The following is a 19,258-nucleotide window of genomic DNA, read 5'->3' as shown; positions in this document are numbered from 1 at the left end:
CTGCTATTGTGACAAAGTACCTTTAATATCTAGACCACTATCTAGGTTATATGCAATGTAAGTCAGTTGTTCACAGTTTAGATATGAATCAACATCATAAAGAGAAAATAACCAAAACAGAAATGATACCCAGCTGTTGTTAGCACAGTTATGCTCAGCATCACATAAATCTGATCCTTACTAACTAGTCCAAAAATCTGCAGGATTGATGCTATTAGGCAACAAGACTGGTGAGATGGGTGCAATAGCTTATACAATGAAGCCAGTATTAGCTCTTACTCAGAATGCCTAGAATTTGTATTAAGAAAATTCTCAGAAACTAAATTTTCAGTGGGAGCTGTGTGATTTCAGAATTTGGAGAGTGTAATGATTGTGCCTGGCTTAGTTACCCTGTGTAGTAATTTGTGAAGTTTGAGAGGGCAAGACTGCAAGCATGGAAGGCACAACTAAGCCAAATAACATTTTTAACAACTTAAAAAGAATTTATTTTAGAGTCTGGCACATTCCAGTGTTCTATCCCAATACATGAAAAACACTGCTAATCTGGAGAACATTAGCACCATGAAAATATATACAGCTAAGAGGACTAAATTATAAAGGGGAACTGAGAGAGTTAGTGTAGAAAACATGGCTAAGTGGTGACTGAAGGATGTAAGAAGTGATAAGAAATGATTATAGCAGACACCGATCTATAAAATCCTGAAGTAGTAAAGAAAAAAAGAATAGTTGAAAGTTGAACAACAAAAAAAGTTCAAAATGGGGTCTATTACTCAAGAAAATACTGATGGGCTTCGGTACCTAGTTTCACATTGGTACTGTGGTCTTTGAAGGACCAAGCCTTTGTTGTATGTTGACAGGTAGAATGTGTTGCAGACTGGTATTTTTTTGTTTGTTTGTTTGTTTTTTCCTTTTCTGAAGGGGAGGGGTTGCCTATATGAACTCCACGGAACAGGGAACAAAGTCTTTTTGTACTCTTTTTTCCAAATAAAGCAAAATGAAATGGGGCTCTGTCACTTAGTATGTCTGACTTGACTGCAGCAGTGTTAGTGGGATGGCAACACAAGCTATGTCTATTCGGAAACGGAAGTGCAAACTTGAGCCCGCACTGCTAGCTAACTACCAATTCAAACTGATTTGCTTTGCACATGTTCTGCAATTTGAATGATGAGAAAACTTGAATTTTCTCTGATCCAGCAGCCTCCAAGGTCCAAATGTAGAAGAGAAAATGGATGAAATTGGGAAAATTATATGTGCATTCAGTATATAAAACAAAGAACAATCAAGAAACATGTCAACATAAAATAGAAGGTAATTCAGATTTCCAATTCTTTTTGAGTTTCCTCTCTTCCTCTCTTCCAAGTAGTTACTAAGTTAAGAGACAAACATACTCACAATAAAGTTTGAAAAACAGTCTCTGAGCTGAATTGAGAATTCTCCAGTGAGTTGTTACTCACTGTTGCTTGTATGGCATACTTCCAGGCCACATATACTAAAAGCCTTGGAGCAATTATTAAGCAATGTCCAATATCCGTTATGGATTCCTTGAAAACACTTACAAAGCCCCTTTTCTGGTAACCAGTAAGTTGAAAAATTTTGAGTAAACCAGAGAAAGCAGATCCATTCAAATATTTACTTAAGCTGGAAGTTAAAACTTGTTGGAAGTACTTCTTCTATATGATTTAGGGACATAATGAAAAACACACACACAAAAAAACTTTCTTCCTACAGCATTTGGTAAGCAACAGGGAAAAAAAGACTGAACAGCTTCTTCCTACCACCCACTAGGATCATGTTGTTCTCATTGCTAATATCACCCATCCATTTGAAAAGGCACCTAGAAGCTGACAACATAAGTGTGATCTTTCTCGTGCCATTTGTTTAGTATGTGATTAAAGTGGTTCTGAAACAACTACGAAGTATCTTTCAAGCTGTACTCCAGAACTTCGCTATCAGTGGAAGGCTTAAAAGTGAGGAGTACATGTTAAAATACTGCATTGGCAACGTGCCAAGAGCAAGGTTTCACACACCATACTACTATCTAACGAAGACACCAGCAGATAATTGGAAGGATGGTCTCATGAACAGCTACTGCTCTTCTGCTGCTGCTTCTTTACACTCCACTCTTCCTGCAACAATTCGCTCCTGCAGCAATTTGCTTAATATACTAATATATTAACAGACACTTTGCTGAATGAGCATCAGCTACAAACAATATATTAATGTTCTCAATAACAAGCTTCAAATTAAATAAATAAAAGCTGTTGCAGCTGTATAAACGTTTGTAAGGTGCAAAGATTTTAAGGATTAAGACATCGGATAACTTCCTAGATTCTCTGGAGTTGAAGATTAAGTTGGGCCAGGCCCTTACTAAAGAGAAGACATCTTTGATAGTGATGGCTACTGATTTCCTTTGGCACACAGAAGATTCAAATTGTGATTCTTGTTTTCACTGAAAGACTATGTGAGAATAAAGTGACATAATTTTCCAAAGCTTCACATACAGATTACTTCAGCAGGAAAGAACAGAAACCTGACTGTACTTGAGGTGGAGAATTAAAAGAATTACAGTGTTCTGGAAATGACTTTCTATTTAGAAGAATTCTTGGTTTTCCTTATGTTTGAAACATCCTAGTTTGCTACCAGTTCCCCCCCCAAAAAAAAGCAGAAGAAAGGCTTAAGCAAAAAGACATGGATTTCTCAAGATGGCTAGATGACTTTTTTCCCTGCTACTATTTAATACAAATTCTAAGAAACACACCATGCACTGGATGATACAATCAGCCATTGCATGAGGACAGTAAGCCTCCTATTCCAGTAGGATCATGCCTGCATCCACTTTTAGATATATATAGATGATTCAACAGTACATGGACACTAGGAAGTTGTTCCCCACTTGAAAAGTTCAATATCTATCTGCATAGAGCTAAGACCATTTACCATAATCAAATATATTTTCTAAAGACTTAGCCATGGACAGGACAGTCTATGAGGACAAAGTCACTGCAAGCAATTCTCAAAAGAAGTTAAATATAGTCTTTTTTTTTTTTTTTCCCCCTCAATATCCTAGGTGGTAGTAAGATATTCAGGACAAGGTCACCCTGTGCAGAACTGTATTTCCATAAGAAAGGGGCTCTCATGACTCAGATTCATAGAAAGTACTTCTCAGGAGGATCTTCTGTTGTCCAAAATAACTATTTAGTTGTAAAGACTAATGTCTGCTTTCAAACACCTTCCCTTTTGTGAGGAGAAGCTCATGCTGCTGGTCATGGTAGGTAGCTCCATGGACTCCTTGTGCTCCTGTAGGAGCTCAAGACTCGTAGGGTCAAGCCACAGAGAATTCTCCATACAGCTCTTAAGCAGTCCTTCTGTGAGGTTAGGGCAATGTAAGCCCACAGAACCCATATCAGCTGCTGGGAAGATGGAAGCTAACTGACTTCACTTTGGAGATTCACAGTTTATTATTTGGTAAGCACCATGCCTATGTCTCCATAGCCACTAATGGTCTTGCTAACAGTAAAAGGCTTCCAGTCTACTTGTAGAAGGTTCCAGGACCCTTCAGTTTATAAAAATAGGAGATATTTTCCCATGCTCAACTCCTGTCATAGTGGCACAGTTCTTATTTTTATACACTTCTCTCACAGTAAAATATACTTTCTGGTGATGTAGTCATGGACAGGATCGGACAGAAAGACAAAGGCAGTGCAACCAGTTGTCAAGAGAACATAAGTCCTTGTGCTGATCCACCTTCACATTTTGTCCTGTTTCTGCTGGGGATTCACTTAATGGAAAGAAATTTCATTAGCAGTGAAGTAGTCAAGAACAAAGCTTCTAGGTTTGTAAGACTTTAGGCAAGCAATAAAATAATGCGATCCAGCTCTTAACCAAACTTCCTATTTAATATATGGCACTTTTTGTTTGTTCAGTCATCAAAACTATTATTAATGAACTAGATACTAAGCACAATGAGTAAACAATTATGTAAGACTTAAATATCATGATAGCCTTACTGGATGCAGGAACCTATAGGAATAAAAATAGTTGCAGTTCATGGCTATTCTTAGCTATAATCTATTCTTTTTTCATGGATCAAAAACAAGATTCAAGGGCTACGTACAATCACTTTTTCATTGTTGCACTGATCATTTAATACAAATGCTTATCCTGAAAATTGGGCCATTTTCCAGGCATTGTAAATTAATCTTCCAGCCACACAATTAAAGACATTATGCTGATGAATGAGGTAGTAATGCTGATTTACATTCAGCAGTTATGTGACTCAAAGATATGATGTACAATATCTTTGCCTCCTCAGCAGAAGCAGCAGGCAGTCTGAAAACCATTGTCCGACAGGTTTCTTTGTTATCAGTCTCACTGAGAAACCTGTAATGCTTAAGATAGCAGAGAATTTGCTAACAGTAGAAATAGTTTCCTTCTTTATTACCTGTTATAAAAGCAAATGAAATACATATTGATGACATCAAACTGATGGTCTTGAGGACAGATTATTTATTTTACTCAGAGGATTGTCACACCATAGGCAGAACCTGGACTGGTTTTCTTTCCCACTGCAGAAAATCAACCTTGGCCACATACAGCTATTCTGAAAAGGATGGATAGCATTCATCTTCAGGCCTATTCAGTTCTGGATCTCACTGTAGAAACTGCCAAAAAACGTGTTAATTAGAGACAATATAATTCTGTAGATGCTGCTGCCATTAGAACAGAAGCATTAGAATTTGTCTGAACTTGACAGGTGTCTTTCATTTGAAACAAAATGGTGGAAATGATCCAAGAACAGGCACATGAGGACCTATAATGAATGTATAAGAGCTTTCAGCTGTGACTTCTCCTTCTAGGTTGCATCTCTATCATTTAGAATGGAGATCTGCTGCTCTTTAAAAATCATCTGTCAAATTCCAGATCTATACGAGGGTGTGGGGGCAGGGGGGAGGTAGCAGGAAGAAGAGGAGACTCGTACATACTCAAGGTCAGAGTGGGGATTTACCCAAGACTAGCTGTGGGAGGATTTCAAAGAGACAAAGGAAAACGAGGCCGATGTCACAACAAGGTGCTGGCAGGGTTTTTCTTCTGTTTCCCCTCACTTGGGACCAAAACCATCCAGATTCAGGCCTGTTTGAGTAGGAGAAGGAAACTCTTGCCAAGCCAGGCCGATTCTGGAAGAATGGGCAGCAGAACCAGGGAGCAAGGGGCAAGTGAGTCCAGTTTTCACAACCAGCTATGCTTTCAACAGCAGGTTCCAACAAAGGCACCGTAAATGCCTATATTGAGGAGAAAACTGCAAACCAAACCAGGTATCCGCTAATGTTTTAATGACTTTAAAAGCATGTGACACATGGTTTAACTATATAAAATTTACAGTGTGACTCCTCACATACTCTTTATGTCAGATATTCAGCAATTATTTTTTGATAGCTATGTTGTGTGATTCATCATTTATGTCTATGCACTTTATATACTTCCAGATGAAACAGACGGCCATTCTTGAAACTAGGAAAAAACAAAGAAGAAATTCATGGATCAGTAATTATTTATAGTAGAATATGTGGAACTTCAATGGGTTACAAAAATTTTTAAGGAATTCCTGAGAGGCACAGGAGGTCCATAAATAGCACAATTGCAACTGCTATATAACTCAGTGGAGTTAGGAACATGCTACATTAACACTGGGCCTTAGTATTTCCTGCCATGTGCAGTATGTACGCCTTCTCTTACGTTTTTAACTCCACCAAAAGAATTAAAGGAAATAGGGAAGATTTAAGGACTGTAGGCATTATAATACTGACATCACATTCAGATGATTAAAATTCTTCGTGGAGGTTTTAGATCCTGCTGAATAGCTCATCACTTGTTGGTGGTTAATATACAAAGGAGCACTTTGACACAATTTTAGAAAGGATAAATGAAACAGTCATAGAAGTTTTTGGCGCTTAAGAACAAGTATTAACGTAATTGCTCTAAAATATTTAAAAGAGCTGAAGGTCACTTGCTGACCCTTCATGTCTAAGAATATATTGCAGTTGGCCTCTGTCTCTTGACAATAAACGCATCAAGACTTTGCAATATCCAGATATAATGCTGTCTGCCAACACTCTTGCAGTTAAGGATTTATCACAGGATTTTCCTTATCATTCCACAGTTTTGGAGATTTATAACTCCATTTCCTCCTCCTTTAATATTAATGCAGTAAACTTGCCATCATGTGAAATGGGATTTAATTACTAGCTTTTTTTTTCATTTGTAGAAAGGACAAGTCAGATTATTTTCAATTTTCAGAAAAATACTGCTTTTTAGATTAGAGGTCAGCACACAGACTTCTGCAGATGCCTTACATTCAGCATTACCCATCATTCTGCTTTCTTATATATGTGGAATAAAAAGGAAAATCACAGTTATTTTAGTTCAGCACCATCTCAGGTATCTGATAAGATGCACTGACAAACCGATGGATATCTCACATGCCCAATTTTCTGTTTCATACTAGATGAATTCAGAGCCTATGCAAAGCTGCCTATGTCCCTCAAGCCTCAAAGTGCCCTGTATTCAAAGGTTTTGAAAAACAGCCACTACTCCCACTAACATCATTAAGAGATCTTGTCATTTGACACTTTAGAAAGCCGGGAACTTTAATGTGGGGCTTTTGTGAGGCACAAGCGCTACAGGGATTCTTGAACAGCACCTTTGAACTGGTTATAGTTAATTCTTCTAGGGTTAAATTTTGCTTTCAGTATGTAGTAATTAGATTCTTAATCTTGGTATCCATATAAAAATACACTACAGATCAATACATGGGGATGAATTTCACTCCCTACGCATGATGAATCTTAATTACATTCTTTTCCACATCGCAGATTTCCCCATTGGAGAGCTGTGATCACTCTTTTAGGTTGGATAAAGGAACACTTCTCTGAATGGGTTTCATAACAACAAAATCCTTTTAGATCCAGTCAGTAATACTGCCACATACTGGCCTCATGCAATACAATTTTGTATAAACAAGGAAACACATTTTTCACAATATGTTATAATCAGTTGTAAGGGAAAACAGGTCACGATACTTGGCATTTATTCTTTGCTTTGCATCTTAAAGTATTTCAGAAGCAACTAATTAATCCTCTAAGTAATTAATACTAATTATTTTGTAGATGATAATTATGGTAGTCTATTGCTTTAAACTAATTAGTTGTAAATGTTTTCATGATATACTATAACGTTTTATATGCAACTGTTATGGTCTGCTGGGCTCTAATGCATATCTTTGGATATTTTATCTAATGCATATTTCAAAATGGTTCTCTGTGGATTTATATGGCAGGTCACAGCTTTCAAAGGATGATCAGATGAACCTCCCCCACAGGCTAAAGGACTAGGTACACAGCAGGACTCGTGCTGGGAATGTCATTACACTAACTGGAATCCAGAGCACAGAATGAAGTACTCAGGCTTCCTACACTATGCATGGAAACAGTAAGGACTTCAAAATTAGGGGATTGAGCTATATGATAATACACACTCATGGCACACCTCACCAGCTGGGTAAGGATGGCTGAATTTTCCTTTTGAGAAAAATGACAAGTGCATCCCTGATTCAACATGTGCTGTTTGTGAACCCTCTGTAGGGCATAAATCAGCGTTAGGACTTGGGGGCATATATTCATTTGATGTTTTTGTTTATTTGTTTTTTAATTCAGGAAGGGCAACTGACAAAGGTTAGCCCATAACTAAAGAAAGAGAAGCTCACAAACGAGTAAGATGTATGAACAATCATCTAAGACAAACAAGAAACTAGAACGTCCTGGGGTGTGAGAGGAAGGGCACCCCCTTGCGTGACTGGAAAAGGTGGCTCCAACCCTCTTCAGTAAATGTGAATCAAGCTGAGTCTCCCACATGCTGCAGGAACGCTCTTATCCCTATGCCTTCCTGGCATGCTTTTGGCAGAGCTTCTTCAACAGATTTCATCAAGTGTTTCCTATGGTTAAGGTGGGCATTGAAATATCTGATTTGTGAAACCCAGCCAGGCTTGGAGATGAGAAAGGCACTGAGCTGCTCTGCACTGCCAGGATCGAAGAATGTCTAAGCCCGTGCTGGAGACAGTGACATCTTTTTGCCTTTAACCACTGCTTTGACAGTAAACAGCTTAGCATCGTTTGAATGGCAGTAGTATTTCAACAGCACAACAAAGCAAAGTTTTAGCATTAGAATGTGTTCAGAGCAAGAAAAGCAGAACGGAATTCAGCTCAGCCCCCTACAAAATCACTGCTTCAGTACCAACTATAATAAAAAGTTGGATTCCTACTGCAAATGAAACATAAAAAACTTAAAGACCACCAGGCTACTATTTTATGAAAATGAAAACACACTTTCTAAGCATTCTCCTTCAAACACAGACTTTCACTATTTAACCTTCTCCAACATAAAAGAATCATCATGAAAATAAATTAATGTGAGGCTGAAGCCAGACTTGTGGCTTACTATATACGTATTTATAGGAACACAAAGGGGATTGATTCACTGAGTTCACAATTAGGCATTGCAATGCTTTCACACATTACAGCATTTGAAGTCTAGAAAAGCCCATTTTAACTATGTACACTCTAACCTCCTGTTTAGCAGTGGCTGATTTTCATGCAGTAATTCCACCCTCACAGGCCAATGGCTGGGTTTGAACAAGACATTGTTTTTCAGAAATACAATCAGATTTGACTTTACTAATTCCCAGTGATGAAAAATGCACCAGAATACTTCATAAACTGCTACGATTATTAATTAGCCTCGCTATTTAACATATACATATGACAACATCCTTAAAATTCTCTCTCATGACTTTTAGCCTTTTGATTTGATTTTGTTCCTCAAAATGTCTGTGTTTTTCCAAAATGTATAGACAATCAATATTATCAATCCAGGAAGCTCTTTTGCTAACTGTTTTAAAACTCATTTCATGAAGGTTAGATTTTAAGATGTTTAGCATTCCTAGTTACTCTTGTAAAGGAAAGTATGACATCACGATTTTTAATATAAATACATATATAAATATATAAAAATTTATGTGTAATATGGCAAACATATTTTTATATATATAATCTGTAGCAGCATTTTAGAATTTGTACTGGGGAGATGAACGAGAATTATACAGTCCCAGCCCTACTGTAAGCTGAGTACAGATGTTTAAGTGACACGTAGATATTGCTTAGAAACAATGTTTTGGGGAGATTCTTTATTATTTTATTGTTTTATCAAAATGTCCTATTCAATATTTTTGACCACTTATCAGTATGTCTGTAATATTGGATGTTACCTGGAGCTACGTCGGTAGGCTCTGTCAACTGAACGTTTTCAGAGAAAAGTTCTAGATAAGTCTAGTAGCTTTTAAGAGGCCCTGTTTTAAGTTAAGGTTCTAGTTATCAGACAAAACAAAATCTGAAGAAGAAAGTGCCATCAGACATCTTCTGGTAACTATTTGCTTAAGCTCACATATGTTTGCATGCTTAGTTTTCGTGAGTACTCTGGTTTTTCAGAAAAGTAATCTTTGCCTACATACTCTAAACCACAGTTTAATTAACATAGTTTAAGTGAAATTTAAAGTCGAATTGAAATGTGACTTCAGTGTTTTTCTGTAACTATTAGATCAGTCAAATATTTGGATTTTACTTATCCTCTAGATCTGTTCTCTTCAGGGAACATAAAGCGTACTGTTAGGTTGACTGTTTGTCCTCAAAATATAGTTCTCCAGTGAACTGCTGCATCCTGAGGATAAATTAGCATTCCAAGCATATCTGAAATTCCAGAGCCATTCTTCTAAATATCCTTCTGGAGTTTTTCAAATTATTTCCCCTTTAGAGGAGTGTAGAAAATACACTGTGCATTTTTAACTTCTCTATGGAATAAATACATTATAGTGAAACTTGTTTTTCCTCCAGATCTTAACTGACAGTTGAACATAGCGGTCATCAGGAAACAACCAAAAAAAGTGAAAGCAGGTGAAAGAGACAGAATAATAAGCTAAGTATTTTTGCCTAGTATATATAAAAAAAAAAAATCCCAGACATAAGAAAAATTTGAGTAAAATTGAATTAAAAATTTTGAAGAAGGGTAAACAGAAGAAGCTAACAATCAAAAGGTATAGTCAGGGGAGAACACTTCATATAATAGCTGTGTTTCTTTATTCTAAAATGAAGTTCATACTTTCTTATTCAAGGAGAGAGTTTTTTTCAAGGTACCCTCATGGCCAAAAAATCTACTGAATCTAATACTAATGAATCTAGTTGGATGATACACATTTTTAAGTGTTCTATATTTATGACTTGAAAAACCCTTTTGTTTTATACAGAACAATATGTTTTCTTGCAAGCTTTATTCTTGTTGTTTTAGAGTTTCACTTTGATTACTTCACTTCTGTTGGATGCTCAAATAGCAGTAGGAAGCCAACAACACATTTTCTCTCTTATCTAGAAAGAAAATTGGGACCGTCTTTCCAAAACAATCCTCTTTATAATAAACCATACTTCCTTTGTCACAACAGGATTAAAGCTATTGTGTTAATTCTACAGAAAGCATGGGGGAGTTATTCAGACAAACTTTTCAGCGCACATTGAAATTTTGTCCTTGAATTTTACTTCCCACTCAGGCACTGTTTCTATTAAATAAACTCGACCCTCCCACCCCACCCCACCAATTCTAAAAGTAGTTTCATCCTTTTCTTCTGTGAACACATTCTATAATCTAGCTTTGTCATCTTGTACCTCAAATGCTGAAGCCTCTTGTTTTTGTTAATTATTTTCCTTTTTTTTTTTGTTTTTTTCAAATTGCAGTCTTCCACTCCCATTAAATCATCCTCTCACCTTGACTTGTCTGAGTGTCTTTAAGGCTTTCTGACACTTCCCATATCAGCATGAAGCTCTTCTCACTTATCTGAAAAGTTATATGGAGGTCTAGGATGTAAACTTCTCAGCTTTTATGTCTTTCTGCCATCCTCCATATTATTTCTTATCTCAAAATTCCTTTCCCCCCTGCCCCATCTCCCATTCTTCTTACTTACACTTGGACTATCAACCTTTTTCCTCAAGAAAAAAAAAAGTACTTTCATCTTTGTCCTTCCAAGATCCTCATCAAATAGACTTTTTAAAACATCCTAGCACAGAAATTCCCTCAGTAGATAATGAGGGTTACTATCTATTCCTGTGCCTCTCCATTAAATACATACAACCAAACTTTATGATTTCTTTTCAGTGGAAAAATTATCTTCTTTTAAGACCATTCTCTCTTTCTTCATGATCTGTTCCCACCATGTCCTATTGTCATGCTCTTTTTAATATTTTTATAAACATGATTCTAATCTTCTTAAATATATGAGGTGCAAAACACTTTTTTTTAATTAGCTCAATAAGTGTCCTGAGAAGTATGTTTGTTTGTTTGTTTGTTTGTTTTTTTCCTCATCAAGAGACTAGCTCTGCTTCAGGATTTTTTGGCTCTTTCAAATTTCAAGTTCCTACTGTAATTCATTGAGATATTACAGTTTTTCAAAATAAGGAAGAAAAAAAAATATAGCAGAAAGTACAGAGAGACTAAATATAAGTTTCACTCCCATTGCCTATAATAAACTTTCATGAGCCTTACTGTTACTTTGCAAAGAATACCTGCAATGTAAGATGAATTTTGCAAAAATTCATACAATTTTAACAATATGAACACCTGTGCTGTATTTATATTGCACAAAGCTTTCATTCTTTTCATTCCAAGAAGAAGTTACAATTCTTGGCAAACCTGAAAATAATGTATTTCAACAGTACAAAAAAAAAAAATGCTGATGACATATTTGAACTGCTCAATATATATGCTTTTTTATAATAAATATTGTGTCACAATCACCTCACATCCAACCCACAGAAATCTCAGCTGAGTCTCAAGGTGGTATAGAAAAACATTAAAAACAGACAAACAAACAAAAAACCACGAACCCAAGATTTTCAAAAAATCTTGAATTATTTTCATTAAGAAAGTTTCCACTTCACATTCTTGGGGTATGACCTTGCAAGGTCAAGCAGGTACCTTGCAGGTGTGGGCTGCAAATACACAGGATTATATATGTTTTTACCTGCAGCAATAGATTACTGGCGTAACTCTAATAACTGCAGTAGAAATTTTTCCAGTTTTCTCTAGTGTGGCTAATGGAATTTCTTCGTTAAAAATATTACTTTTTAAAAAAGCTTTTTGCTTCAGCAATTCAGCTGAGCTGACCACAACAGCATGGTTCTCCACACTGAATATTAGTTTGTAAGAAATGGCTTGGAGGACTGTACACCTTCCAAGTAGGTTACTAAAATGAACTAGGTGAAATTAGATCATTTTTCCTATATGCAGTTTTGAGAGCTCTAGGCTGCCTCAATCAATTTGCTCCTTCCAGTCTTTCAGAACCACAATTATCAAAACTTGGTTTCACTCTCAAAGGCTAGGACAGTAAAATACAATATATTCCTGTAAACCTGGCTCCACAGCCAGCTGCTTTTCACTCCTCTATTTCACACATGCAGAAATACTTTGCAAACCACTCTCTCTCTCTGCCGCCTAGCAGGAAGCCAGATTTTACAATTGTCTTTGAACTACTTCCCAGTAAAAATATGATCATGGAATCCTTCACCAACATAAACCCTGAAAAAGATCTCTGGTGAGCCTTCTGAAAGCATGGTCAATGTATGAAATGTGCCTATGCTCTAAATTACAGGGAAAGTTGCACACACAAGGCTTTAATGTATTGCATTGCTGCTGAAAGGGTAAAGGTAGACTGAAATAAATCAGAGAGTTTTTCAAATGTTTACAGAGCACAGTTTCTAAGCATGATTCATTCCTAAAATAACCATAGTACAATCCTGGTATACTTGTTTGTGTTGTTAGTGTGTTTGCTTATAGGTTTCCTGTTCTGAAGATGGAATATCAACAAGTCTGTTCTTTCTCAAATTATATTACAAGCAAAAATGGATGTAGATCAAGACTAGGAAAATTGTTAGAACGTTATTAAAAAAATTATTTGCCATATTATGGTGATGACAGTGCTTGATGATCTATACATTTAAAGAAAACAAAACCTACTTCCCATCTCTCCATGTATCTGTTATCTAAAGTCTTTAACTATCCAACTGGGCCAACACTAAAGATCAAATCTTGGCAATTGTCCCCAGTTCTACAAGGATGAAAACAATCAGAACTCACATCCTGTGTATTTGTGTCTGCTGCTTGTGCTTTCTTAAGTTCATCAAGTTAATGGCCATTTTTATGTTTCATGTACCTTGAATTAAAATGCTTGCAAATGGCACTGGGTCATACTAACTGGATTCAAGCTACCAGTGTTGCAGACTACTCTTCAATTTATTTCATACTTATTTGATCTCTCAGACATGTTACCAAATCATTGCAGAGCTAAAAATACAGATGGTTAACAGCTGAGCATCTTCTGATTTTGGACGGGCTAAATGTACAATACAAGACGAGGTAGGGACAGAGATTTGTAAAGCTTGACTTTGGGTGTTGACCTCAAAGCTTGACTCTGGAGGTTGACCTCAATTACTTTAAGACATGGCTGAGCAGACTTGGGCAATACAGAAGTGTGAATGCAGTGGAACACCAGAACATTGGTCTTCATGAGCTACATGTGCAAAACTGAAGATTGAAAGAGTCAGGAGATCTTTTGGGGGTCAGAGGATATAACCACTGGAGAAGATTAACTGACATCAGGAATTATAAAAAAAAAAAAAAAGTATTAATCGTGAATGAGAACTATTATTATTTGCAACCAGTACTTGAACCTGTAGTATATCAATAAACAGCAACCTTAAATATTTACAGAAACTCTCCATTATACATACAAAATCAAATTCTTCTTTGTGAAAAAGCTCACAGACACAAGCCAAACACAAACAAGCACCTAGAGCCAAAAGGAGAATATTCAAGAGAGCCTGAGTTAAATGCTTTATATATCTTTACTCTCTGCTGTTCAGAATATGTAAGAACCTCAGCTATTTGTTACCAGTCTTCTTACATCAACTCGATAGAGTTTGGCATATTGTATAAGATGTACTCAAATGCACTGTGTTACTGCTTGTACTATAACAGGCAAACAGCATAACACAGCTCTCTCATCTGCTAGCTAACATGAAGGATCATGACATTTTTCAGGCTGTTACACAGAAAGAAAATTACCCATGTCCACATGTCCCCCTCCTACAGAACAGATTTATTTAAACAGAAATCTCCTCTCCAATTTTCCATCTTGCCTTAATATCCTTCTGATGCTGCATTTTGTCTAGAAGAGGGCTTCAAGCAATCATTCTTAATTCTTAAAATTTAATAGAGATGGAAATGGTGATTCATTGGTTGTCAGTTCTCTATCAGCTCTTGGTTTTGGTCCTTTTCCAGTATTTCAGTGAGGTTAAAGAGAAAGGAAATCAAAGAAAGTCCTTAATCGTGTTCCAGAATATCACAGTTATTCTCAGCTTGGCATTCATTGAAATGTTGCTGGCATGAATTCATTGCCTGAAGACGCAACTTGCAAGTGGAAGTGGGTCAAGGAAGACCCTCACTAGATTTGCCAAAGGACTGCTTTGATGAAAAGACAGAAAACACATTTGATTCATCTTTCATTTCCCCAAAGTCAATTCAAGTCTGTTACACAAAGGTAAGTGATGAGAAAAAAAAAAAATGGCCTAACAGCTTTCAGCGTTCTAATGAGCTAGGAAATATCTGTATTCTGCTTAATAGTACTAACTTTTGGAGACTTTCCATCCACTGAATACTGTTTCAAAAGCACTTTGATATTTATAATAATTTCTCCTTCCCTAGCTTGTTTCCATTCCTCAGGCAGACAACAGCTATACTAGAAAAGCATCTTCCATATTTAGATTACACATACAATACAATATAATAGTCAATGTGATTTTTAAAAATGCTAAGCCAATAATTTTCCTGGTCTCTACAACATTGGTCTATACCATTACTATGAATTGTGTCACTTTCCAGTTACATAGAGCATATTCTGACAAAGGAAGCATGCACTTATTGTGATTTACGGTGCACTGATCCAAATTATATTGACTCAGCTATGTTGGTTAAACATGAGGCTTATTGTAAGAAGCATTGGACTGGTATAACAGGAATAGATAAGACAGAACAGCCTACGCTTACATCTATACAATAGGGGCATCCATTATTGCCCGCAATGTAAACATATGTTGGTAGCATTATGAAACTAAAGAAAGTCATCTTTTCTTTCTTCCTTTTTTTCCATTTCCCCAGTCAAGCAAACTGAGCTTTATGTATTTACCTCACTCATTAATTTCTCCATACCAATCACCACTTCAATATTACTTTTTTTAAAAAAAAAAAAAAAAACTTTTTATGGCAATTTCCAAACCACATATAGTAAATTAACATGCAGTCCTCAGCAAAGATTCTTAGGATGATGAAATGGCAGTTGCAGGCAATTAAGATAAAGCCTAACATAATAACAAAAGTCTGGTGAAGAAAGGTCTGAGGTGATCGTGTCTTCCATAGTTCCATATAGATGTTGTCCAGCCCACTAATCCTCAAAGGCTTCCTTGTGGAAACACAGCATATTGTAACTCTCCATAAGAAGTGAAGATGCTAGTCTCATAGTAGTGTTTCTAATTTCTCTCATACTAGTCGTTTTGAAGTTTACTAACAGCTTAATAATGCAATTATGAAGAAACAACATGACCTCACAAGTTTATTTTTTTTCTCACTGAGAGAGATCATAATTTAAAGGACAGCATTCCAAACTATCCAAAAGACTGGAATGACTGTCATTGCAGTCCATGGTATAATTGAGAAAGAGGTATGCTTATATAATTACACTCACAAAGTGTTAATGACAAATAACCACAAATTGTTAAGAACATGGGCAAAGTATTGGCTTTGAGAACCAAGGGGAAAAAAAATCTGTTACAGGAAACTGACCACTGCATTTGCGCATAATCAAGTTAAAATGTTAGTAGTCTGAAGGAAGGAGAGGGCATGAAGGCAACTAAATTTGATAATGAGTCTAATATAGAGGGAATGGTCAATAAAAAGCAGGAGGGCAATAAAATTCAAAATTGCTTAAATTGACTTGAAGCATGGGCACACTAAGCAATTAAGCATTTCGAAAGGCAAGGTAATGAGTCTGTGGGGAAAAAAAAGGAGGGGAAATTTATACATAATGGCCATATGTTCCAAAACTTTGAGCAGAAGTAGAATGAAGTATGATGGTGGATAAAACTAAATATTCTTGGTACAGTGTTTGTGACTGCTAAAAAGAAAATCAAAATAATGCAGGATAAAATTTCAGAAGATATTGGAACAAATTCAGCTCTGGTATGAGGAGGTGAAATTCCCACAAGGAATAGTTCTCCAGTACAACATGACATATTTTGCCTAAATATAGGCCAAGAAGGCTTAGGTGAAACTTCAGGACATATGAGTCTAATGTTACACAAATTTCCTGCATGTCTCTATATGAAGATTTCTATTTTCTCCATTCTACTTATGATTCATCAACTTTTCATGAGAAATTCTTGGCCCAGATTGTGAAATTCATTAATTCATCAATCATGTAACTTATGCATACATTTCCATTCTCTGAGCAGAAAATAATTTTTAGAATCAGGTTTTTAAAAGGAATGTTTTGAGCAAGCCTTTATATATTTTCTTTCACTGATATGAGCACAGCGTAAATAAATTAAAAAAATAAAAAAATTAAAGATTTTTATCTGACACTAGCCCCATAATATACACCTATTTAATTTAACAGAACCTACTGGTCATTAAAGATATACAGAACTCTCTTGGCTTTGTTCTGCATTATCCTGTTTGGTATGTTGTAAATATCTGAACACAAAGACATTAAATTGAGAGTACAATAAAAAATGAGAGTTCTGGTTATGGATTGTTTCTAAATCGTGTTGTTACTTTGTTTAATTTCCATTCTGTTCTAGGTTAAAAGATCCTATGTTGAACTATTTGTGAATATTGGTATAAAGTAACGTCAAAGAAACAGCTGAAATTTTCTTTTTATATAAGATTTCCTACACGTTAAGTAATAAAAATACTCCACATTGGCACAATGCATCATACTTTGGAGCACTCTGAATGTCTCAGAGCAATAAAAGGTATTATGTATTTTCTCATGAGGAATGGCATGCACGAAGTTGATAATGTAATAGCATTTACTGAACCCAGAAATAAATCCCAATATACAATCTCTTAAGACAAAGTTGTATCTTTTTCACTTGTGTCCCTATATTGAATAATACGAAATGCAATACTATAATTTAAATAATAATTAATATAGACAAATGGCAAACCCCACATATTTTTGAGAAATCTTTTGTATTATTCAAATGGAAATTATAAAAATCCAAAATGTGAAAATACGAGATAAATAAAAACAGGATAAATGCCCATGATGTTAGTGTTTCTCAATATTAAGAAAAAAATATCTAAAGGCAAACACAATATATTTTTTAAAGTTTGTTTTTCCACAACAAACACAAGATGACAATTTCTATCAGGAACTGTGGATACCAGAAGGGTTCCACTGAAATACTGTAGATTTTAGACTTGGCTATTTTGATATACTCAGAGATTACTGAAATAGAAATATATTCAAATCCATAACTTTCAGCTGAAGACAGCCTGAATAACCCCAAAAGTACAGAGATTATAATTTTGACTAGATCTACCTAGCTCAAAAATCTTTAAAACCTTCTACTTCTATAGACAATTTTATCAAATTTAGTTATTTATCAAGAATAATCAAATATTGCCAATAGAACTGATGTTTATAGGAAGCTAATCTCTTTGGGTAAATTTGCAATATTAGATTTTCAGCTGTTGGAACTTTTTCCTATCTGATCTGCATTTTTGTCACACATTTCATCTAAACTGCTTCTTGTAGATGACAAGTCTTCTGTGCATCCCCACAAACCACATAGGAGATTTAAAGTTACCCATTCAGTGTATCTCAATCTCATAGAGCTTGTTTTATACTTTCTGACATATTTTTTTTTCTTAGAGTTAATGCAAGGGTATTCTCCAATTCACCCACCTATCTTCCTAGCTTATATTATTAATTAAAGGTTTGGATTTTTTTCCACTACTTTTTTTTTTTTTTTTCCCCTTACAAATACAGATGAGCAGTCTATCCTGTCTGGTAGCCTAACTGAAAAATATGGAAAGCGAATAAGTCAGATTTTCCAGTAATCTTATATTTCATTATTAAGATTAGCTATTTTTTCACTCATTACTGGATACGGTTCCCTAACTTCTTTTAAACCCACGTGCTGATTTTTCCCCATTTTCCTTTCTATTTCTTATTTGCAACATTCTACATAGAAAAACAAAGACTTGTAGTTTCTTTGTATATTCTTGAATGGGATTACTTGCAAATACTAGTCCTGTGTTCTCTGTGGTTTTTTTTTGTTGGTGGTGGTGGTGATAGTGTGTTTGTTTTTTTTTTAATATAAATATATATATATAGCACTGCATTTCTTTTCACTGATTAGTTAGTACAGTGCTTTGGCATACTCTAAACACTGAATTGAAATAAACCTAGGATAAACATTATCTTTTGCTGATTCAGAAGGCTGCAGGGTGCCTTTGAGATGAAGGATGCATTAAACTGGATTCACAGCTCGTTTAAGTCATGGCGATTTGATAAATGTGTGATACAATAATTTGTTATTAACAATAATTAATATGGAATATTTTGGACTACTATCATTCTTTCTGATGACAGGAAAGTGTTGCTCAAAACTATAGTTTTTGTTTGTGTTTGCTCCCCAAAATTAATCCTTGTAGGATGCACTTTTGTCTCAAGGTGTTTAGCCCCATGTCTTCAGAATGTTTTGCTCATGACTTGGGTGCAATCTGAAGTGCTTTTGCTCTAACTTTTAGCAATATTTGGCATCAACAGATCCACTTCAAGACAATGAAAACTGTGAGTTTATGGTACTCACCAAAAATCTAGTTCCCTAGGGTTGAATACTTACATCTCCAAATATGACCCAATAAAGGACAATATGCCCCCAAATGTGTCTATTTTCTAACTCTATCAGTTAGTCTGATGAGAAATATCCTTTTTTAAATATTTTGCCATTCTAAGTCCGCTTATGTTGCCTTAGGTAATGACCTTATAAGAAAGGGACCCCTTGGGCATGAGAATAAAGCTTCTACCACTAAACCTAAAGAGAGA

The 19,258-nt window shown here is 35.6% G+C and overlaps 1 protein-coding gene and 1 long non-coding RNA gene across 2 annotated transcripts in view; one reads left to right on the top strand and one right to left on the bottom strand.

Annotated features, from left to right (window-relative positions):
* Positions 1-19,258, bottom strand: part of LOC308195541 (uncharacterized protein) — a 176,412-nt gene that overhangs the window by 102,854 nt on the left and 54,300 nt on the right. The window lies entirely within an intron of this gene.
* Positions 4,749-13,379, top strand: LOC308195543. The gene is made up of 3 exons (XR_013951605.1): positions 4,749-5,312; positions 7,334-7,554; positions 7,710-13,379. It is a non-coding gene; the product is annotated as an uncharacterized lncRNA (long non-coding RNA).

The sequence above is a fragment of the Anser brachyrhynchus genome (genome assembly GCF_964034855.1).
Source record: "Anser brachyrhynchus genome assembly, chromosome: 5".
Lineage (NCBI taxonomy): Eukaryota > Metazoa > Chordata > Aves > Anseriformes > Anatidae > Anser > Anser brachyrhynchus.
The sequence above is the reverse complement of the archived record's forward strand: the minus strand, read 5'-3'. Positions and strand labels throughout refer to the sequence as shown.